Source organism: Rattus rattus, chromosome 3 (assembly GCF_011064425.1).
Source record: "Rattus rattus isolate New Zealand chromosome 3, Rrattus_CSIRO_v1, whole genome shotgun sequence".
Taxonomy (NCBI): domain Eukaryota; kingdom Metazoa; phylum Chordata; class Mammalia; order Rodentia; family Muridae; genus Rattus; species Rattus rattus.
Genome location: NC_046156.1, coordinates 66,257,174 through 66,281,348, shown reverse-complemented (window position 1 = coordinate 66,281,348; position 24,175 = coordinate 66,257,174). Strand labels below are relative to the sequence as shown.

At 41.0% G+C, this 24,175-nt stretch overlaps 1 protein-coding gene across 1 annotated transcript in view; it reads right to left on the bottom strand.

The window, feature by feature from the left end:
- LOC116895806 (Fc receptor-like protein 2) overlaps nt 1-24,175 on the bottom strand; it is a 73,884-nt gene that overhangs the window by 13,288 nt on the left and 36,421 nt on the right. The window lies entirely within an intron of this gene.

Below are 24,175 nucleotides of genomic sequence, written 5' to 3'. Positions count from 1 at the left end.
CAGGTGATAGAAAAATGGGAACTTGTAAGAAATGATGACAGGTTTAACATGTTATCATTGCTATGTTAACATGTTATGCATGTTCCAGGCACCTAGAAGGTGCATTTTTCTGCTCAAGACTTCCTGTTCATTCAGGAGATGTTTTAGTCAGATACAAGTAGGAATGAAGAATGAAGAAGCAGTATGGACACTGGAAGGTTTATCTCTGAACTGCAAGAGAATCTGAAGGGTTTTGACTCACATAGGAAAAATTCTTCTTCCTCTCTAAATAATGTGGAAGGACAAAGTACAGGGAGGCAGGGGTTGCATAGCTGGCTGTGCCGGTTGGTTTGTGTCTGACACAAACAACAGTTTTCTGGGAAGCAGGACTCTTGACTGAGAAAATGCTTCTATAAGAGTCGCCTGTAGGCAAGGCAGTAGTGCATCTTCTTGATGTGGGTGGGCTGAGATCTCGGGGAGTTGTACCACTCCCGGCCAAGAGTACTGGACCATATAAGGAAACAGGTTGAATAATGGGGAACAAGCTACTAAGCACGATTCCACCATGGCTTCTGCTTTAGTTCCTGACCCCAGGTTCCTGCCCTGACTTCCCTTCATGATGGACTTACCTGGAACTGTAAGCTGAAATAAACTCTTTCCTTCCCAGAATGCTTTTGGTCATGGAGTTTTTCAATAGTATTACAAACTCTGATTAAGACACTAGATATATATACAACTGGTTGCAGGGATTTCGAGACTAGCTTAGAGTGGGGGTTCCCCAATGGTACCCTACAACTCTCTCCACAATTTGAGTAAAGCTCACGTGTATTGCTTCACTGTCTTGGTGTGGAGAAGACTGCTGGGAGAATGGGAAGCATCATTTGAAGTAAAAACTTGAGGGCTTTTTGAAAAGCCAGCTGTGTTAGATGGTGTTTGTTGAGACAGACACATACTGGAGTGTTTTTCTAAAACAGACACAGGTGAAAAGATGTTTCGTTAAGGCGGACTCCTGAAAAGAAGTTTCACTAAAGCAGACACAGGTAAAAAGATGTTCTGTTAAAGTAAACACATAAAAAGACATGTAATAAAGGATTTCTTGCTAACAACACACATATATTGGTTTGCCTTACACTGTGTAGTTGAGCTCCATTTGTTGGGACTCCACAGGAAAAAAAACACACCAAAATATCCTTTTGATATGTGGTGGCTTCTTGCCATTTTTTCGGACTGAGGCCGACTGACAAAATGATGTCAACCGATGCAGACTCACATAAAGTTTTGTTAAGACAGACTCGCATATTAAGAAAAGACATGTAGTGAGACAAGACCCATGGAGGACACGCGATGTTCAGAGAGATTATAAGTAAGACTCAACTGACTGAGAGCGGCTTACTTATAGAAGTAACTGCACAGCACCGTTTGGTCTCATGTCTTTGCTGATCTTTGCTGAGAGACGCATAGCAAAAAAGTTCTCCTGGCGTCCCTGTTGGTCCTGATCCTGCTGACTTGTGCCTGTTTGGCTGAGGCCTGGTGATCTGATGGGTCTTAGCATTGCTGTTGAGTCCTGTTTGCTATCCTGACTATAAAGCTGGACTGCTGGTGCATTAGTGAAATATTTGTGAACAGATCAATCTGCTGCTGACCTATAAACTAAACTACGGATTTCCTAACAACACAGATGAGATTTAAAAACAAACAAACAAACAAACAAACAAACAGACAGACAAACAAACAAACCAGGTCCACTTCCTCCATATCCTTTCTTTTCCACTATCTGTGATAGGTGGTGGACTAAAAGAGAGGTTAAAATGTTTAAAACCCATCATTAAAAAATAGACTTTAAAAAATTACAAGTTACAATCATTACAGTAATGGTAATTTTCTCTGTGTTGAATGATATTTAGAGCTTCAGGGAGCAGATCCAATGAATTTAGAAATGGTCCCTCTCAGGACACCAGAACCCATGATTGGAAAAGAAGTTTCTCTGGCAGTGTTCTAGGGGGCAGATTTATTTCTGTGCTCATCTCCCAATGGTGCATCCTTTATGCTGGACTCCTATACCCTACCAAACCTAATCGACTGACACTGTCATACAAAGATTTAAAAGACCAGATTGGAGTGGTTTTCCTTAGTCTAGCACAGGCTCTGAGGGCAAGCCTGGAACACGTGACATGCCTGGACAGTAGGTGATAGCCACGGGAACAACTTTTGGTCCGGCCAATGGCTTAAGTGCATGTAGAGAGACCCAGGTTCAGTTATAGACACAAAAGGATCCTGCTTGTAATAATAATCCATACTCTCACCGTTCCAATGCACTCTTGTGTAGGTAGGAGCTTCTGTCTTTCTCTGGGACTAAAGATGGCCAGGAAAACACAAAAGTGCAAGCACAAGGCTCTGCTTTCAACTCTGGAGATCGATGGCATGTAGAGAGTATCGAGAAAGTTGAAGTCACTTTGAAAGAGTAGGTGTCCAAGCACCGTTCCCAAGAATAGAGAGACTCGAGGCTCTACACTGACATTTGTTTGACATTTGGGTGTCTTTCTGCTCTCAGGGAGGGAAAATGGAAATGTCAGCAAGTTGTTCCTGCCTGGGAAAAACCCCCAAGGTCTAAACAGGAAAAGAACAATTCTGTCTGTCTCTCCATCTCTCTGTCTCTCACTGTCTCTGTCTCTCTCCCTCACTCTTCTCTCCTTCTTCCCTGAGCCCCACCCCTCAGATAAAACCCAGGACCTTGAAGACATAATCAGTTCTACACGCAGTCCCAATGATGTAGTACTCCAGCCTGCCAAAATAAAAATAAAACCCAGTCAGCTCAGCAGGACAGAAGCTTTTCTCTACCAGGTTTGTCAGGACCACAGGCAGACCGAGACACTAAGATTCCAGGAAAGGAACTTAGGAAATACATAGGTAAAGTGCTAGTTGCACAAGCATGAGATCAGAACTCTAGCAGCCACCTAAAATGCTGGGTGTGTTGGGTAGAACAGATCTCCAGAGTTTTCTGGCCAGCTAGCGAGAACTCCAATAATAATAATAATAATAATAATAATAATAATAATAATAATAATAATAACAACAACAACAACAACAGCAGTAAGTTAAGAGTAAGAAAGATATCTGATTTCAAGCTGTGACTTCCAAACACACAAACACACACACACACACACACACACACACACACACACACGAGCGTGCACTCCAGGAAGAATATGCATTGCAAAAAGTTACAATAACTTGACATGTCCTTTGTCATTAGAGTCTGACAGGGCTCTACAATAAGGCCTAACTTTGGGGCTTTATGAATTAAGTAATAAGATTCTCTTAGCCTCAAGCTTCATTTCTGAGTCTGGAGTCCAGTGAGAGATTTCCAAAGTAAAGAAAGTGGACAACTTGTAAAGAACAGACTCTGAACCCCAAATGAGAGTCAACTGCAGTGCTCTGGGTATCTGGGCAGATATAATTTTGTGTGTGTGTGTGTGTGTGTGTGTGTGTGTGTGTGTGTGTGTGTGTGTGTTGATCAAATCCAAGCTTCCCCTTTTCTGCACTCCAGTTCCTCCCCTATGCTCTATACCCTACCATTTATTCCCTCAAAACTTGATGTATTCCCTTCTTTTTTAACACACAGAGTCCACTCAGTGCTGTGCATGTGTATAGGTGTAGGATGTTGGGGCCACACCCTTGAAGAAAACAGACTCTCCCTCTCCTGATGGCCACTAATCGCCAATAGCTCATCAGCTACAGGGGGAACCTCTTGACCTCCTCCATGTATGCTGTACATATGCTTTATCTGGCACGATTTGTGCATGCTGTCACAGCTACTGTGAGTTCACACGTGCAACTGCCCTATTGTGTCCAGAAAGCACTGCTCTTGCAGTCTTCCCACCTCTTCTGAGATGATTCCTGAGCCGCGGGAGGACGATGTGTGGTACAGATGTTATAGACTTAGGGCTGAGCGCCCCACAGTCTCTTGTTTTCTGCATCCTGAGTTGTAGGCTAATGCTGGGTTGATTGTCATCTACGACTGAAAGACATTTCTCTGATAAGGCTGAAGAGATGTGCTGATCAGGTAGAACGATAAGTCATTGAGAGTTGGTTTAGTACTATTTCATTCATGAAATAATATTTACAGATTCTCCTTTAGGCTCCATGATTTATCTAACCACATACATGGATAACATTTTTTCCTTTGGGATTCACAAATGTTCACACTGAGTGTATCAAGTACAGTATTTCATGGTTCTAAGGGACTCGTCTCACTAACAGGAAGAAAAGATGGGCAGACTAGTCACCTCAGTTGTCTGGAACTAATACAGAGTTTTGTGAACTCTTTTGGACTCAGGTATCCTAGACTTGGACCTGAAGCCGAGAACCTTTAAGGCTGACGTACTGGGAGACAGCCCTGAGAAAGGCTGGCACTCTCTTCACCAGAGAGCATGGGTATGTGCAGTGCAGGAAGAGAGACACATGTTTTGAAACAATAACCACGTTGCTTTAGCCAACACCACAAGAAAAATGGGAGCCTATGCCCACAGAGAAGTAGAGAGGGAAGCCTAGATCTCTGAATGATGGGTCCACGGCTGCCCACTCTGTCTTAGAGTGCTGCGGTCAGAGAAGCTTGCTGGCTGGTTAAGTAAAGGCTGTGTGAGGTGCCTGGGGTTCTACCCTGCCCAGTAGTAATGAAGTGGCCTCTCTTCCCCTTCTGCTTTTTCTATTGCACAGTGACTTAATTCAGTGGCCATTTATATTGTAATAAAAACTCGTAATACAAAATTACAGTTTTAACCAGTTTTAGTGGGTGGCTCTACAGCACTGAGCACACTGGTGCAGACGTCACCATTATTCATCCAGAGCTTTCCTCTTCCCTAAATCAAGCACTACCCCTTAACATTAGCTCTCCACGCCTCCTCCTACCCCACAAACCAGCACGAATAGAGACTGTCACACCCGTGGAATCACACAGTGTTTGGTTTGTGTGTGTGGCTGGTTTATTTCACTTACCGAAATACCCTGAGAATTTATCTGTATTGGAGGAAGTGTCACGATTCTCCTTCTTAAGACTGAATAATGTTCTGATGCGTGAACATATACATGTATATGCCATGTTTTATCCATTCATGTGTTGCTGTACACCTCAGTTGCCTTTTCTTCCTCTAACATTAACATAAATAGTTCTATTGAATCCTGAGAGCAGCAAATACCAAGAACAATTGAGTAACCAAGAACAATGGCAATGGCCTACAAGGCTGGGGGTGTCTGTGAGGCCCCAGCGGCTAACAGCTCCAAAAGACACAGCTCATTCCTAGCACGTGGCTTTTCGTAGGGATAGTGCATTCCTACATAAACTCCTCTGATGGAGTTATAAGGTAACTCCATTTAAAGTACTTTTGCATGTATATATGTTGGAAAGCTTCTAAGAACCTATCTCAAAGACCCTAGGGAAGAACTTACTATTATTTCGCTAAGTATATATAATATCAAACTGATTTCTAATGACTTATCGTTATGCCCATAGGCCAGTACATCTCTTACCCCTCATCTGAGAAGTTCTTTTAACAACAGTACGTGGTGATCAACACAGACACGACTGCTTAATGTACAGGCTACAAGAGGTCGTGAAGTGTTTAGCTCTAATGTGGCATATCTCTATCATCTGTCTATATCACACCCCCTCCTTCTGAGGGTTCGGGGTCATTGTGGTAGAGGGGACAGAAAGAATATGAAAGCCAGAGGCGGTGGATGACGAAGGTGAAACGGTGTTTTCTGGGCACAGCAGGACAGCTACACCTGTGCGCTCACAGTGGTTGGAATGGAATGTGCCAGAACTGTGCAAGCTCAATCAGACATGGACAGGGCAGATGGGCAAACGGTCCCATCCCTAGCTGAGGGTATTGGCGATTGATAGCCTCTGTGGGAGGAAGAGCTAATGTCATTTAAAGGTGCGACTACTGACTACTGGTAGGTTATCCATGCTCCAGGAGATGGCCACATACCCAAGAGTATCTGACTTAAAAAGGAGGAGGAGGAGGAGGAGGAGGAGGAGGAGGAGGAGGAGGAGGAGGAGGAGGAGGAGGAGGAGGAGGGGAAGACAAGGAGGAAGAACAGGAGCAGGGGGAGGAGGAGGAGGAGGACATGAACTGGGTGGGTAGGGAGATGAGAGAGGATGTGAGAGAATGAGTGGGATGGTCAAAGCAGAGTATACAAGATTCTTAAGGAATTCATAAAATTATTTTTATAGTTAGGTTCTCTTTTGTCCTTACACAATTGAGCTCTCTATATTTTGAATATCAGCATTTTACCATAATGTACTTGGCAAGTACTTTCCCTGTCCTTTGAATCTTCTTTCGCTTGGCGAATTTCACATTTGATACACAGAACTTGTTTTATACAATTTATATAATGTTTTATACAGCTAAATTTATTTTTTCTTTTATTGCCTATGCTTTTGGTGTCAGAGGCAAGAAACTGTTGTAAAACAGAACGTCATTAGCATTTTCTTATTTTTTTTTAAAATGTAATAGTTCTGGAACTTTTACTTAAGTCTTTAAACTATTTTGAGTTAATATTTGTATGAGATATAAGACATGTTCTTTGTTCATGTGTATATCCAGTTTTCCAGCACCATTTAAAATACTTTAATTGAAATAATATTATATTACTCCTTCCTTTTTCTTCTTCCAGTTCCTCCCAGCTACCCTCCCTCAAAATCCTCCTGTGCCCCCTCAGATTGATAGCCGCTTTTCTTCAACTATATGTGTTACATACACATGTGAGTATGTGTGCATGCACTCATATATGTATATATGCATCCGTTGAAGCTCTTTTTGTTGTTTGCATGTGTACAGTTTCAAGGATCACCGCTCTGCATCGGAAGACCAGTAAGGGGGACCATCCCTTGGAGAAGCTAACTCTCTCTCCCAAGTCAACAGTAGCCTGTAACTCTTTCTTTAAGGATGGAACCCCATGATATTTCCCCCTTCCGTGCTAGACAGCAAGCTCCTTACTAAAAAAATAAAATAAAACCGTGCCATTGGTTGGTTGAAATGACTTCTTTTATATATATATATATGATCTTGTTTGGGTCTTTCCCTCTGCATCTAGCTAAAGAAGTAATTTACGTTTTCAAAGTGTCAACTCTTTTTTTCCTTGGTCACAGGCTGCTTACTGCTGCTCTGTTCCTCACTGTCCATTCTTCTCCGTGAACTTTACATTTTGTACTTTTTCCTCTCAATATTCAACTTCCTTGATGCCCAGTTTTTGGCTATTCGTTTGTGATCTTTTGCCTCTTCTCCTTTTTCTCTCCTCTCCTCTCCCCTTTCCTCCCACTCCTTTCTTCCTCTTCTTCCTGTTTCTCCCCACCCCCAGACAAGATTTTACTATGCACTCTAGGCTGTCTTCAAACTCAGTCTCCTGCCTCATATTCCTTCCTTTTCCGATGCAGGGGTAAACCGGCACAAGCTTCCCTCTGAGAACTTCTTTCCTGTTGTTTTGAGACAGTGCCTCTCTATGTGCTCCAGGCTTGATTCAGAATTGTCATATTTTGCCTTAGCCTGCCAAGGGCTGAGGTGATAGACATGTGGCACCGCATCCAGTTTAGAACTTTTTGGTGTTGTTTCCTACAAGATTTGATGTGTTCATTTCTATTCAACTTATCTCTTAAGTTTTAAATGCCATTGGCCACCCAGGAGCATATCGCTTGATTTCTGCACATTCTGAAAGTTCTCTTAGTTCTTCTAACAATTCTCCTCCAGTTTTATTCCATTGTTCTCAAAAGAAATACTTGAAATGACTTAGAGCTCCTTAAATTTGTCCACTGGTTGGTGGCCTTACATTGGTCCAGTCTGGAGAATGTTTCATGTGCACTCGGGAAGAACCTGTGTTCTGCTGGTTTTGGTGGAGTATTCTGTAAATGCCTGCTACCTACTGTTATAGTAGACCTTATATACGATATGTCTTTGTTGGTTTGAATGTCTGGATACTATTTCAATCTTGATAGTAGGATGTCGAAGTCTCCTGCTATCTTAGTTAGATTTCTGTTGCTGTAATAAAACACCACTCACTACCGAAAGCAACTTGAGGAGGAAAGGTTTATTTTACATTATAACATACAGCATTCTCGAACAAAGGTCAGAGCATGAGCTCAGGACAGAAACCTAGGACCAGGATCCTGAGTAGAGGGCATAGAAGAATGCTACTTACTACCGTGCTCCCCGTGACTTGCTCAGTTTGCTTTCTTAGACACTCCAGGAGCACCCGCCCAGCAACAGCATTTCCCACTGTGGACTGGGCTCTTCTACATCAGTCACTAATGAAAGAAACACCTCCATAGTCATGCCTGACGGGACATTTTCTCATTTGAGGTTTCCTCTTCTCAGATGACACAAGATTGTGTCAAGCTTGGAAAACAGTAACAACAACAAAAGGAACCACTACATGCACTGTTTGTATTAAAACCCATGTCTTCTTTAGATTTAACATTTCTTGTGCATACTTGGATTCTCTGACATTGAGTGAATATGTATTTATCATTGTTACATTCATTTATCATTGTTACATTTATTTATCACTGTTATATCCTCTAGTCTTAATGAGTTGACCCCTTTACAGGTGTCTGGTCACAGCTTACCTTCCCCCTCCGACCCCCAGCTCCGTTAATAAAGCATGTGTAAAATGCAAAGTCTGGCTCATCAGATATAAGTCTCCAAAATCCCATCTGGTTCTCATTTGCATATGTTTTTCTATGCCTTCCCCTTTAACTTATGTGTCTTTTCAGGCAAAATTCATGTCTTCAGACAATATAGAGTTGGTCTTGCAGTGGGTCCATTACCTGATTTTGTTTCTTTCAGGTAGAGTTACTGGACTCTTGGACTTACTCCTGCCATTTTTGTGCAGTTTTCTAATAGCTTTGTGCAGCCTTTCTTCTTGTCTTCCTCTTTTGCCACTCGGGCCTGTGGTTTTGTGGCCTGGGGAAATGCTAAGCTGTTTCCTCTCTCATTTGTTTATCTGCAGTAATCACTTTATTGTTTCTGTGTAACTCCCACTCGAGGATCTGGTAGTTGCTGTATATGTTTAATCCAGTCACAGCTTACATTTGGCTTCATGCAAATATTCAAGATTTTTCCACATACAAATCATTTTATATGAAGTTTGCATTTTTAACATGTGTATTACTGAACAACTTGTGTCTATAATTAACTATTGGGCATTTTATTCTTTGTAGTAGAGATTTAAAAAGATTTGCATACTGCTACTAGGCTAATGTGATAGGTGAGTGAATTTGGCTGTGAATTTATTCCATTGTCTCTATGAAACCAAGACATTTTTCATCCTTGATACTAAGGAATTCTACAATTCCTATTTAATATTATTGTTACCAGTCTTCTCTTGTTTCTCAGTGTAGCAGCCCTTTTGATTGCCACACATTTAGTTTTACTTTTAAAAATTTATAATATATATAAATTATATATATATAATTTATAATTATAAATTTGAGGGAATTATAAAAAAAAAGCATAAAGAAGTTCCACGTACCTTCTTTCAAACCTCCTGCATGCCAATAGTATTTTATATAACTATAGTACACATCAAATCCAGAATACTGCTATAGATGGAGCTTAGATCTGAGGCCTTCTGCCTTCCATCCAGAGGGCCCTAGGGATCTGGGAACACTCTGTGTGGCCTCCTTTCCCTCCAGGCAATGTTAGGGATGACTGCCGGTCATTCACTGCTCTAGGAAAGAGCTGCATTCTCCCCCTTCGCCCACCATCTGGGAATCAGATGCAGGCAATGACTGCAAGCACTTGGCACAGATCACAGACTAAGCAGGCCTGCTGCTCTGTGATGGAGAACTTCCTCCATACTCTGGAAACTCTTAAGAGTGGGTACATTCTTTGCTGAGACTGAAACCTCTTCCTTCAGCCCTGCACTGTATTCTTCATGCATGAAGAAGATTCCTTTCAGATCTTTTCTAACTTCCCCTTTTCCCTCTCTGAGAATCTAACAGTCACCCACTGTGCTTAGTTAACACTTCACCAATCTATACTTGCATTTATTTTTGTGATTTGTGCATTCATCTGTATGAAAGTATCAAGTGCAGTTTTGTAGTTTTTGCAGTCACCACAATGGGATATTTAATTACATTGTTACACTAAAGGTCCCTAGGGTTTACTCTGTCCTAATCACACCATTTGCTAGCCCCTAGCAGCTACTAAGTTGTTTTTTATTTGTGAGTGTTTGCCTTTTCACAAATGCTGTATAAATAGAATCATGTGCCAGACATTTCTCCTTGTGTATTTTCTTATTTTCTTTTACTGTTTGCTTTTGGTTTTGTTTCCCTGTGTAGCCCCAACTCTCCAAGAACTCACTCTGTAGACTAGTCTAGTCTTGAACCCAGAGATCTGCCTGCTTGTGCCTCCTAAATTCTGGGATTAAACATATGGCATGCTCCCCCTTCCCCTACCCCCTCCACTCACTTAGTATACTTTTCTTAAAGTTTGTCCATGTTTTTGTCCATATCTATAGTTTGTTTTCGCCTTGGAACACACCACTTGCTTAACCCATTAAAAAGAATCTAAGTCGTTCTTGGGTTGTCAGCTGTTATGAATAAAGCTGATGTAAACATTTGTATAAAAGCAGCTGTCTAATGATAAATTTCCATTTCTGTTTCCGGTTTGGGTGGTAGGTGGTAGGGTAAGTCCCCTTTGCCTTTGTTTACTTTTCTTTGGCTTTTTTTGCGATAAATATCCCAGCGAAGCTCAGGCCTTAATCTCTTCACCCAGCTGCTTCTGTCTTTGGCACTGCACAGCTGGCCCCACCCTTTTGAAGATGGCCGCAGTGTTTTCCTGACTGTCCCAGCTTAGGTTACCACCACCTTTACACAGGGTCATGATTCTCCTCTTTCTCACTGGTGTGTAGTGTATAACTATGTTTAAAGTTTAACTCTTCTACTGGAGAGGTAGGTAGTATTTTCCTGGAGTTTTAATTGGCATTTCTCTTGTAGCAAATAACCTTGCACCTTTCCCATGCATTTATTTGCCATTTGTCTCCTTTGTCCATTTAAGATTGGAGTTGTATTTTTCCAATATTTCCTTTTAAAGTTTGAAAAATATATTACCCAGTCTTACTGGGTCCGTGACGCAAATACTTCCCCAGTTTGTAGCTTATAAAATGTTTTTGAATTATTAGAAAGTCAATGTTTTCAATTTTAACCCTTGTGGATTTCGTTTTTATATCCAAATCCAAGAATTATTTGCATAGTTGTAGATCCTGAAGATGCTACTCTTTTGATTACCTCTAAAACTTTTATAACCTTGTCTTTCATATTTAAGCCCATGCTCCATTGAAGTTAGCTTTGTATAAGATATGTAATTCATTCATTCATTTCTTTCTTCCTTCCTTCAGTGAGAAAGCAATGCTATACTATATGAATTATGTAGTCAAGTTTCCCACAGTAGGAGAATCACAGGAGTAGGCATACCCAGCATGCAATGGACAAGCCTTGCCTTGAGAGAACCATGTCAGTCCTATTTAGCCAGACAGATTGTGTTTTGATTTGTTCTGTTTTTGTTGTCTGTAGATGTTTGATTACTTCAACATACTTGTTAAAGACTATGACCAATGATTGGACCAGTTATACTTACTTATAGAATATTAATTGAGGACTAGATACATAGATCAGCCCATTAAGGCCTCAAAACCTGACTGTTTGAGATCAGTTGCTAGGAGCTACAAAGTAGGAGAGAAAAATCACCTGCAGATTGCCCTCTGATCTTCATTCAGGCACCCACACCTACCCAATATACAATAAACAAACAAACAAACAAGTGAAGTTAATTGGACAGTTTCGTGCTGTTCCATTTCTGGGTTCTTTGCTTTGTTCCACTAACTTGTGTCTCACCGTCTTTCTGTGAGTACTGTCTTTTACTGGAACTACATCACAACACTTAACACCAAGAACAGTAATTTCTTCTGTTTTATTCTCTTTAAAGCCTGGCTCTAAGGATTGGAGAGGATGGCTCAGTTATTCAGAGCGACTGGTTGTTCTCTCAGAGGACCATGCTTGATTCCCAGCACCCACATGGCAATGCACAACTCTCCAGCCTCAGGGGAGAAAGCGCCACAAGATTGATCTACCATTTTTTTTTGCAGACCAAGTTATTTTAGGGCTTGGTTTTAGCCATAATATTGAGTGTATATTGTAATGTATAATAAGACAATGAATAGTTATTGGATGACGTAATGTACCATACACTTCATAGATATGGAAGAATGAAGGGCTTTAGAAAGTTTCCATCAACAAAGAAATGATAAATATTTGAGACAAAAGGCATCTTTTAAACACTACACAATGCATGTGTGCCTTGAAATGTCAAAATAATATATACAATTTTCATAATTTTATGCTGCAGTTAAAAAGTAACAACTCTTACTAAATTTTGATAGTAGTTTATTAAGGAAGAATTAAAAATTTTCTGGTGTTGAGTGTCTAGTCAATAAGCATGTTATATTTTTCTAAAAATTTATGTATTTGTGTTGATTTGATTGTAAAATGTTTCCCATAGGCTCGTGTGTTTGAACAGTTACTCCCCAGCTGGTAGAGCTCTTCGGAAAGTAATGGAACCTTTAGGTAGTAGATCATCAATGGAAGAAGTGGGTCATGACGGACAGACCTTAACCTTCTGTTCTCAGATTCTTGACTGGATATAATGTGACCAACTGCCTCATCCCCCTTCCTAAACAACTTCCTTGATGGGATATTGCTTTTTAAATAGTAAACCAGAATAACACTTTCTTCCCTTAAGTTGCTTCACATAACATATTTGATCACAACAATAAGAAAAGTAACCAATACAGGCAATTGGTACAGGGAGTGGGGTTATTGCTGTCTTAACTCTGACCATGCTATTTGTAGGCCTTTGGAATTGGTTTGCAGGAGGAATGTGGAAGAGTCTGTACTGTTAGCCTAGAAAAAGCACTAGAATGTTTGTTAGCCATAGTCAATTTTGTAAAGCTCCTTTGTTAAATAATGACCAGTCTTAAATTAAAATAACATTGTTCCCTAAGATAAAGCCACTTAATATCTTTTAGATCTTTGCCCTCCATGCCCTCTCTAGCTTCAGTAAAAGCTGAACACGGGCATTCTGTAGCTCATCACTTACTGTACTTCCTTAGCAACTATCAACCACAAGCTGAAAAAAAAAGCTTTCAATCTCCTTCCCTATTTCCTCTTTGCACTGTAGAGTTATCCCAGCCTAGAAGTGAACAGAAGCCTTTCTTGCTTTTACACTAAGGCTCCACAACTCCAGTCTTTTCCTGAATAAAACCACTGCTGTTGGATTGTGCATTCCCTTGTCTGTCTGTCTTTCTCACTGGGTGTGAACAGGACTTAATGGGCCATTTTGGTGTCAGTTTGAGGACCAGTGTCTTAGTGTTTTATTGCTGTGAAGAGACACTAATCACAATCATGGATACTCTCTTTTTTTAATGATTTATTTTTACTTTTATGTGCACTTGGTGTTTTCCCTGCATGTGTGTCTGTGTGAGGGTGTTGGATCTCCTGGAACTGGAGTTATAGACAGTTGTGAGCTGCTCAGTGTGGGTGCTGGGAATTGAACCTAGGTCCTCTGGAAGAATAGCCAGTGCTTTTAACCACTAAGCCATCTTTCCAGCCCCGACCATGATAACTCTTATAAAGAAAAGCATTTAATTGGGGTTGGCTTAAATATAGTTCAGAGATAATTAGTCCATTATCAACATGGTGGGAAACATGCAGTACAGAGGCAGACATAGTGCTGAGAGGTAGCTAAGAATTCTACATCTGGATCTGCAGACAGCAGAAAGATTGAGTAAGCCACTAGGCCTACCCTGAGCTTCTGAAGCCTCAAAGCCCACCCCTTAGTGATGCACTTCCTCCAACAAGGCCAATCCTGCTCCAATAAGTTCATACTTCCAATAATTCCATTCCCGATGAGTCTATGAGGTCATTTTTCATTCAAGCCACCATAACCAGTATGATTAAAAAAAATAATATAGCTGAGTTCTGGCACTTGAGAGTTGAGAAAGGAACTAGAGGGGCTAGAGAGATGGTTCTACTGTTAAGAGCACCTGCTGCTCTTAAAAACACTGGCAGCTCACAACTGCTTGTAACTCCAGTTCCTAGAGACCCAGTACCCTTTTATGGCCTCTGAGCGCACAGGCATACATGTGTTACACACATATGCATGCAGGCAAAATGTTAGTCACATAAAGTAAAAAGAAATCCTAAAAATAAAAGAAGGTAATAAGAACTCTTTTGAGAACTGGGCATGAGGCCATTTGTAATCTCGCTGCATTCTGTACTTGTCCTGAGAACTGAGTGATGCTGAATTACAAAGCAATGGGCTAGCTTTTTTGGCAAAAGGAATTGCAAGACAGTACAGCACTCTAGCTTGTCATAGTATTAACACTGTGTTCTTATCCAGAGCCACGGTGAGAGAGAGCAAGCATAGCCCAAGGATGTGAAAAGTGTGGAGTTTGGTGAGGAAAGGACAGTGAATAAATAAGCTTATAAGATCGTCTCCATAGGACAAACCTTGTGCTATGAATTGTGACTACAGCAAATTTGGTCTCACATATTCCAAGTTTTAAAAATGCATATTTATTTGAAAGGAGGGTACCTAAATGGAGGGTGATCCAGAAAGGGTTCCCGACTCAAAACAACTGCTGTAGAAAATGTCCTCTCAGATTGAGTTGCCACGTATATAGAGAACAATATGTCTTTAGATTTTCTTTTTGTTTTTTTTTTTTTTTTGGTTCTTTTTTTGGAGCTGGGGACCGAACCCAGGGCCTTGCGCTTCCTAGGCAAGCGCTCTACCACTGAGCTAAATCCCCAACCATATGTCTTTAGTTTAAGGGAGCAGATAAACTGTCATTTGGAAACAGAACTTTCCACAGGCACTTGTTTTATGGGCACAAAACAGGCAAGGTGGGTGGTGGGTCATAGAGGCAGATACCAAGGCTTCAGACTGAGGCTGATCAGTATATGCCAGAGTTGTATTTTCTACAAGAGGGTTGTCTTAGTTAGGGTTTTACTGCTGTGAACAGACGCCATGACCAAGGCAACTCTCATAGGAACGACATTTAATTTGGGCCGTCTTACAGGTTCAGAGGTTCAGTTCATTATCATCAAGGTGGGTGCATGGCACTGTCTAGGCAGGCACGGTGCAGGAGTGGCTGAGAGTTCTACATCTTCATCTGAAGGCTACTAGTGGAAGACTGGCTTCTAAGAAGATAGGACAGGGGTCTTAAAGCCCACAGTGACACACCTACTCCAACAAGGCCACACCTCCAAATAGCGCCAATCCCTGGGCTAAGCATATACAAACCATCATAAGGGTCACGGGATGCCATAGAATGAAACTGTGAAGGTGAAACCTAAGTTTCAAAAGATCCCCAGGGCTGGAGAGATGGCTCAGCGGTTAAGAGCACCCGACTACTCTTCCAGAGGTCCTGAGTTCAATTCCCAGCAACCACATGGTGGCTCACAACCATCTGTAAAGAGATCCGATGCCCTCTTCTGGTGTGTCTGAAGACAGCTACAGTGTACTTATGTATAATAAATGAATAAATAAAAAAATAAAAAAAAAAGATTCCCGGGTTATAGGATGTCAGTAGAGGAAAACTGTAGACATGGTGAGGAGCTGGCTCAAGAGAGAGGCTATATATTACCTAGGGGAGCTGAGGGGTTCCCTTGGAACCCAGATGTTGGATATGACACTGCAAAGCTTAATGTTTTGGTATGATCCTTCCATACTATGATCTTCTGTAACAGGCTTGGTTACTCTTGTGTCATAGGATGCAGGAAGGATCTAAACATGTAACTTACGTTTAGATTTTACAAGGGCTCATAATGAAAAGATTGGCTTACATTCACAAGAGACTTGGACTTTCATTTTGAATGTTGTTGGCATGGAAACCTTTAAAATTAGAATGAATACAGCTTGTATTGTGGGATGGCCATGAACCTGTGGAGGCCAGAGGTAGAGTGTTGTAACTTGAATATGAAATGTCCTCTATAAAGATTGTGTTTAGAACCCTTGGTCCCCAGCTAGTCAAACTAATGCACAGTTGTAATATTAAAATACGTACTCTCCCATGCCTCTGACTCAAGGTGATGCATGCGTACCATCAAAAAGAGAGGTTGGAAGCAATCTTATAAAACGAGTGTCTAAAGATCTGTTGTACATAACACTTGGGTAATGCTTGATAAACAGTGATGTTCGTAGTGTGGTTTCTTATCTGGGTCAGTTGGAGTCTATGGCTTAATCCCTTGGGAAACTCTGTTAAAGGTTTCTGTAAAGTATCCCATTCCTTCCCCCATGTGATGCTTTCTGTGCAATTCAATAAAGACAGAGCAAAGCCCTTTGCCAGGGACAGATTCACAAGACAGCCGCAGAGTCAGACTCACACAACAGACAGACAAGAGGACAGTAGACAAAGGAAGAATAAACTACAGAGTTCAAATCTGGGCTCACTCTTGTTAAATGACACTAAAGAAAAGAGCTTTGATTTGCTTCCTTAATGGAACACTGTACCTTCTTACTCAAGTTCATTATTAATGTGCTCGAAGTGATGGCAGTTTATTTTCTCATGTAAGCTTAACAGAACTTGTTTAGTAAAAGAGATCATTTAAATTATTTATGGGGATTACATGATACCAATGTGTATATTGACTATAAACTATATGAATACATGAAAATTATAAATATTTTGTAATATTGGTGCTCTGAGATTAGGATTTAGACTGCTCTATGTCTCATGCTATCTTTTCATTAAAATTTGAATTTTTAAATAAGTTGTATATTTCTGGCTCATTACAAACTATTATTAATTTTTCTATTTGCAAATACAACGCTTACTCTATTATTACCAGCTGGCATTAAAAGGCTAGATCCATATTTACAAATTATTTAACAAGATGGTTATATAACTACAAGTTGACATCCAAACAGTCGAGTTATTATTCTTCCTTTGCCTTCTGTCCTCCTGTCTGTCTGTTGTGTTAGTCTGACTCTGTGGCTATCTTGTGAGTCTGTCCCTATGAAGAGAGAAAAATTACACTAACCCTTCTAACTCCTACACTAATGCTTCGCTTCATATTAAAGATCCAAAGGCTATCATAGTAATCTACGAGGTCCTGCCTATATTCTGGCTTCCTGGAGAAACTCAGCGTAGAGGCTTGAAATCTTATGGCCACTTTCTTTACTTTTCCCTAACATTGCATTGAACAATATATGGCATATGTTCTAGATATATTTGCTTTTCCTCTCCTCACTACAATGTAGTTCCAGCAAAGCCCTTCTCTTTGTTTATTGTTCTGTCATCTACATTTCAGTGTTCAAGACTGGAAACAGTAAGTCTTGGCAGTGCCATTGTATTGCACCTAACCTCATGGATTTGCAAAGGAATCACACTTCAGCCTTGGTCAGTTCCTTTTGTTGTTCAGGATCCACCTGGAAAGCTGTGATGGTTTGAATGAGAATGGGTCCCTGCTTGTATATTCAAACACTTGGTCCCCAGTTGGTGGACCTGTTTGGGAAGAATTAGGAGGTATGGCCTTATTGGGGGAGATGAGTCACCAGGAGGAGGCTTTGAAGTTTCAAAAAGGTCATATATTCCCAGTTAGCTCTGTTTGCTTCATGCTTGTTGATCCAGATGTGAGCTCTCATCTACTGCTCCAGCGCCACGCCTGCCTGCTGCCCTGCTAACCTACATGATGGTCATGCACTCTAGCCCCCAGGAAGCGTAAGGCTTTCTCTTATAAGTTGCCTTGGTCATGGTGTTTTGTCTTAGCAGTGGAAAAGTAACTGAGGCAGAGGTGCTTCTGTGCCCAGAAAGATGAGAACACCGTAGAATTACCCAGCAAAGACAGGGTCACATGTACAGAGTGCCTGTCTATATTCACAGATGTCAGAGGATTCTGCTGAAATCATTTCCTTTTCTGTCTCCCACAGGAAGTAAATGTCTGGAAACAGGACCTGTTTAAAACATTGTTTCTGAAATAAAACTGGTGAGGCGTCTTAGAAGGGAGAAAGCCGGTTCTAATTGTGAGAGGTTTCCATCCATTCTACTTACTTCCTCCTTACTGGAAAAGAAAGCGGTCATGATGAACTTGGAGAAGCGGTGACTCACTTCCTTTTAGACTGCCTTCCATATATATGTGAGAATGGGTCCCTAGGCTCATATGCTCATACACTAAACACTTGGTCCCCAGTTGGTAGAACTGTTTGGGAAAATTAGCAAATATATATGGAACAATATATATATTATATATACATACATATACATATATACACATTATACACACATACACATACATGTACATATATACATACATATACATTACACTATGCATATACATATATACATACACACATATACATATGTATATATGTGGATATATATGTGTATATATATATATATATATATATATATATATATTAGGACAGGCCTCAGTAACTGGATGGATAAGATGTCTAAATATAAGCTTCCTAGAAAGATACTCAGGTATTTATTATTGCTTTCACTTCGAGAAAATATTGAGTGAATTTTGGATCCCACATTCAGACTCTGTGTGTAAAAATTCATAATTTAAGTCTTAAGTCATGTTTGAAATTTAACCTCAAATTGAATTTTTCAAAATTTACTATGTAAAGTTATTAGCAAAAGAATGCTCATTGTGAAGTATTGTGTTGAAAATAATGAAATTATTAATGTTAAGGAAATGGTCACATTACTACTATAAATTCACAAAATGGGATGTTATATAGTTACATATAAAGTAAATTTTGAAAAATAATATTTGTATTAATTAATTTTGTGATGGGACCCAGGCATCTGAAATTAGTTTATTGGTAATGTTTCTTGGTATGGATTTTTGCTCTAACCTTTGACGACTTTTGGATCCTTCTTTGCTCTGACCCAACTTGTTAGGTTGGGGATCAGCAGAATTATATTTGGTATTCGGTCATGGGGCCACTCTGTGTTTGTTTGTGAGTGGAGTGTCAGAGGGGTCTCAGCTCAGGTAGACATAGGGCAACTCTTAAGTCGTAGAGCTAAGCCTCTGTAAGCTTAAAGGATTTTCTCTGTGCACCTTCAGAATTTTGTAGTTGGCCCACTGTGCTCTGGTCCTTGGATAGCAGAGACAGCTCTGGGTTGGATTCCATGCTGGTGCTGGGTGGTGGGAGGATGGGCTAACTGACAGGCAAGGGAAAACAGGTCCGAGTTTTAATTGGTCTTCACCTGGGGTCTGCAGCAGGAGAGGTGGTTGATGAGGTGTCTGACAGGCAGGAGATGTGGGAATGGGTATGGGCAACCTACCCAGAATTCTGGTTGGACTCCATGAGGTGCCTTGCCAGGCAGAGGGAGATGGGGTGTCTGACAGGCAGGCAGGTAGGGAAGCAGTCTAGGTGACCCACACATATGTAGTGAAGTTATAAAGTGCCACTGTCATAAGATCTATCACAAAAATGTCTCAAATTTTTCCATTTAAAACCAATATCAACTTGTGAGAATTAATTCAGTGGTAACAAACAAAATTTATTATAGGGAGAAAACCAATTTCTTCTTAAAGGAAAGAGCATGACGTAGTCCCTGGTCAGATTAAGAAGTGCTCCTACTTCCACCCTCACTGTCACCATGCCTAGGCGGTAATGGGAAGACGAAGAATGAAAGCTCTTCTAATAAAGATCCTGAAGAGCATGGGAAATGCCTTCAAGGCTATAACACAGGTTCTTCTCTCATTGCTAGATACTTACTCTCAGCTGGAGCAGCCTTGTCCGCGCTGCCCCTCAAGACTTCTCTGACAACACCGGCCCCTTACCTGCCCCTTGCCGGGATAATGAGCACTGTATCATTTGCTGAGCAAGTCATTCATCAAAAAAACCTGATGTCTAAGTAGAAGGAGTTGATGGAAGGTGCTTAGCATTGGCTCTGGGTTCTGGCACCTAAATAAGTAAGACACAGGGAGACACCCTTATCATAACAGATAATAGACCTGCATTAGCATATCCCCAACCTTAGAACAAGTAGTTACTAAAGACTATTAGTCTATATTTTAGACTTAGCAACTCAGTTTCATAGCATCAGGGCTAAACGCACATTACTGAGCCAATTAACTCTTCAGATGTACTAAAGTCTCATTTATAAACTCAGAGATCAACATTTTTTTAAATTTTACAATTTTATTCACTATATATATGTTTTTTAGGGCTCAAAACACTTGGTAGCTATAGACAATTCCCTCTTATTATTACTATGACAATTGAAAAAAGTTATTCATTCAAACATTTATTTATTTATTTATGTTTTGCTGAATCCAGTGATAGAGGCTGGTTTTTTAATGACATACAGAATACAAGTAATCCTTATTCCTAGAGTTAAGTGTGATAGTGTAAGGCAAAAGATAGCTATTGGGTGGTGGTGGGTCATGCCTTTAGTCCCAGCATTGGGATTAATTGGGAGGTAGAGGGAGGTGGATCTCTAAGTTTGAGGCCAGTCTGGCCTACAGAGTGTATTCCAAGGCTACACAGGGGAACCCCATCTCAAAGAATACAAAACAAACAAAAAGAAGACAGCTATTTAGGGTTTTAGTTAGGGTTTTATTGCTGTGAACGTCCATCATGACCAAGGCAAAAGGCAACTCATAAAGAAAAACATTTGATCGGGGCTGGTTTATAGTTTCATTACATTATAGTTATAGTTATAGTTTTAGTACATTATCGTGGTGGGAAACATGGCAGCATGCAGGCAGACATGGTGCTAGGGAAGAAGCTGAGAGTTCTACATTTGACCTGTAGGCAGGAAGGAGGAGATGGTATAACTGCTCACCTATGCCTAGTACTGGATGCTTCTAGCCTCTGCGCTGTCTTACTTGGGGCTAGGATGTTTTCAGCCTCTGAGGCTCGCTGCTGAATAAGCTCACCCTCTCTAGTTCTTTCTGAGCTCTGCCTGGCTGATTCAACTCAGCTGTTCTGGCTCAAATCCTTCTCCAAGCTGACAGATTCAACCTGCCTTCCTCTGTCTTCTGTCTTCTCCTGAATTGCTCTGCCTGGCCTTGTACTAACTTTGGCAATCTGTTCTATCTTTTGGCTCCTTCTCATTCTCTGGCTTGTTTTGTGTTTGCCTGTGTCTAGCTTGTTCTCTCTCTGCAACCTGTCTCTGTGTAACTGTCCAGTAAAACTCCCTCTCTCCTCCGCACTCTTCTCTGTCAAGTCACCCCTCTTTCACCTCTGTTTTCATGAGAGTTGAGCATATCCTATTCCAAAAAATCTTTCTCTGATTCGTTCCTTGTCTGCCACTCAATTAGACATCATTTTCAAATGTGGCTGCTTCTGTCTACAAACTAACTTTACCTTCATTGTTTGAGATTAAAGGTGTGTACTAAGGATGTGTCTGTATTCCAGCCAGAGGGATTAAAAATATGTGCTAAGGCTGGGCCACACCACAACTAGAAACAGTTTTTTTGTTTTGTTTTTTGTTTTTTTTTTGTTTTTTTTTGGAAACAACACAAATCTTGGGGTTCACAGTGTGATTGACTACCTTGCAGGAGTTTAGGGGTTTGTACTTATTCAAACCACCACAGCTATTAAGAATTGCAATATGTGCCATGGAGAAAAATTATAAAATGCAATGTACAGAGGAAGAGACATCTATATTTGGAGTTAATAAGTTATAATTCTTGTGGGTGACAGAAATCCAAATTTAGGTTTAAATAAGAGAATACAAGAGGGACCACAATAGGTAGAATCCTCTGGGTTTTCTAAAACTCAGAGCCTGGAATAGGAGGTGAATTGTTGACAGTTTTGGGGGGAAAGCATATGCCCAACAAAGGTGAGGGGGAAGGAAGTTAGGGGAGCACAGTTAGGAGGGACTGTGACGTGGAGCACTGTCCCGCTAGCCTTGAGCACATCAAGCCTGCGGAAAAACAATGTCATAAAATAGATGAGTTAAGAAGACTTCTCTTGAGAGGTTGCAATGGTTCCTCAGAAGGAATGGAGAGCCTGTGATTCTCCGCGTCCTGAGTAGTGAGTGATGCTACTCAAAGGTTCTAACTTATAGGTTGTGACCTTCAAGGATCCATTCACAGGGGTCACCTAAGACCATCAGAAAACACAGATACCATGATTCAAGACAGTAGCAAAATTACAGTTCTTAGTTAAGAAGTAGCAATGGAAATAGTTTTGTGGTTTGGGGTCACCACAACATGAGGAACTGTATTAAAGGATCACAGTATTAGGGTGGTTGAGAGTCACTGCCCTAGAGAGTTTTAAGTGCCCATAGTGGAGTAAGAACTTGTTATGCAAACTGTGGTAGAGCTAGATTCCCCTTAAAGAGAGCAACTGTGCATTGATGGCACGTGTCTTAAATCCCAGCACTCAAGAGGCAGAGATGTGTGTTCGAGGCCAGACAGAGTGAGTCCCAGGACAGCCAGGGCCACACACAGAAACCCTGTCTTAAAAAGCAAAAAATAGAGATAGAAATAGATTGATAGATAGATAGATAGATACATAGATAGATAGATAGATAGATAGATAGATAGATAGATAGACGAACGGATGGATGGATGCTAGAGCATTTCAACTCCTGCTGCACTGAGGCACACTGGTTGGGATGGTGTCTGATGGTGATGGCTGAGGCTGCTGGTATCCTTATCATTTATTTCCCACTATCATAGCCTCCCCTGTGTCTTCAGATATCTTCACTTTACATTAGTTTGCTTTAAAAGTATTGCCTGATATAAGGAAGTACAATGCCTGTGGGAAAAGAAGGGTACTCCTTGTTGCATTTGTATGGGGATGGGGACTGGCTTCTGATCGCAATGGATGCTCAGACACACGTACCCCTGGCTTGCTTTCTATCCTAGAACAGGGAAGCCACTACCTGAGGCTGGCAGTGAAGTCATCGTAAGGCGTGCAGCAGTAACTGCTCATCACAATGTATGAAGACATAGAAGTTTGCAGGATGCAGTTCTTGGAGACATAGGAAAATTAATCTCTCTCTTCTGGCTTTTGTTTGCTTTGTTTTAAAATATCCTATTCACTCATGACACGGTCATCTAATGGCCACAAAGTTCTCTGTGCTCAGTGAGCTTCCATAGATGACCTCGGCAAAGGATTCCCATCAGAGGTCAAGGGGAGAAAGCTGAGAGCCATTAACTATGTTTTTAAACACAGCCACTGATGGTCACATTGCTAAATTCTCAGCTCCCTGCCTGGAAGGGAAGGAGGTTATGCAAAATTGAACCTAGAATGCTATCTGACAGCAGTCTCCGCTCACTGGACATTGGAAACCAGGTCTGTTCCTGCCTTCCAGAGGGTTAATTTAGTGGTCACAAAGATGTTAGGGTGTGTACAGGAAGGCAATAAATGGCTATCGATGGGGGTGGGGTAAAGAGGCCCCAAGATAATTTGGCTCTGTGCTTGCACTGTCCGACCTCTCAACACCATTAAACCTTGCGGAAGGTTCCGTGGAAGGTACAGACCCTTTCGAGCACATTGCTTCATATTACAGTGGCTACAGAGACGATGTGCATAGTTTTGAGGTTACTGTTTTAAAATGGTTGCTAAGATACCTAAATGAGATGACACCTGAGTGGCACCTGACAGGATTGCACTCAATAAGGTGAAGTGTAAAGTCACCCAGGCTGGACACACAGGCTGGGGAAAGGAAGGAGGTCCCAGCCAACACACACAGGCACTAGGAAAGGCTACAATGGGGCTGAGAGATGGTCCCAGACTACTCTTCCAGAGGTCCTGAGTTCAATTCCCAGCAACCACATGGTGGCTCAATCATCTAGATTGAGTGCCTTTCTGCTGTATTGAAGACTACAGTGCTTTATATATAATAAATGAATAAAAAAAAAAAAAGAGAGAGAGAAAAAAAAGCTACAATAAAAATATATAGAATAAAATATTTAAAAAATGAAAGGAATATATTTTCTGCATCAGCAACCATTAGAGAAAATGTTTATTGTGCTGGCATTCTTGAGTCTCTGGCTGGTGAGAGGCTCTTACCAGACTCCAGGCTGAGACCCTTCCCCCTCCTGTGTGCCCACTAGGCCCCTCTTTCCAGCTTGCAGCACTTAGAAATAGAAGAGATTATGCAATGGAAGCTCCAGGAAAGCAGAGAGTTCTAGAAAGGGTTGGAAGTAACAGCTCTGGTGCTG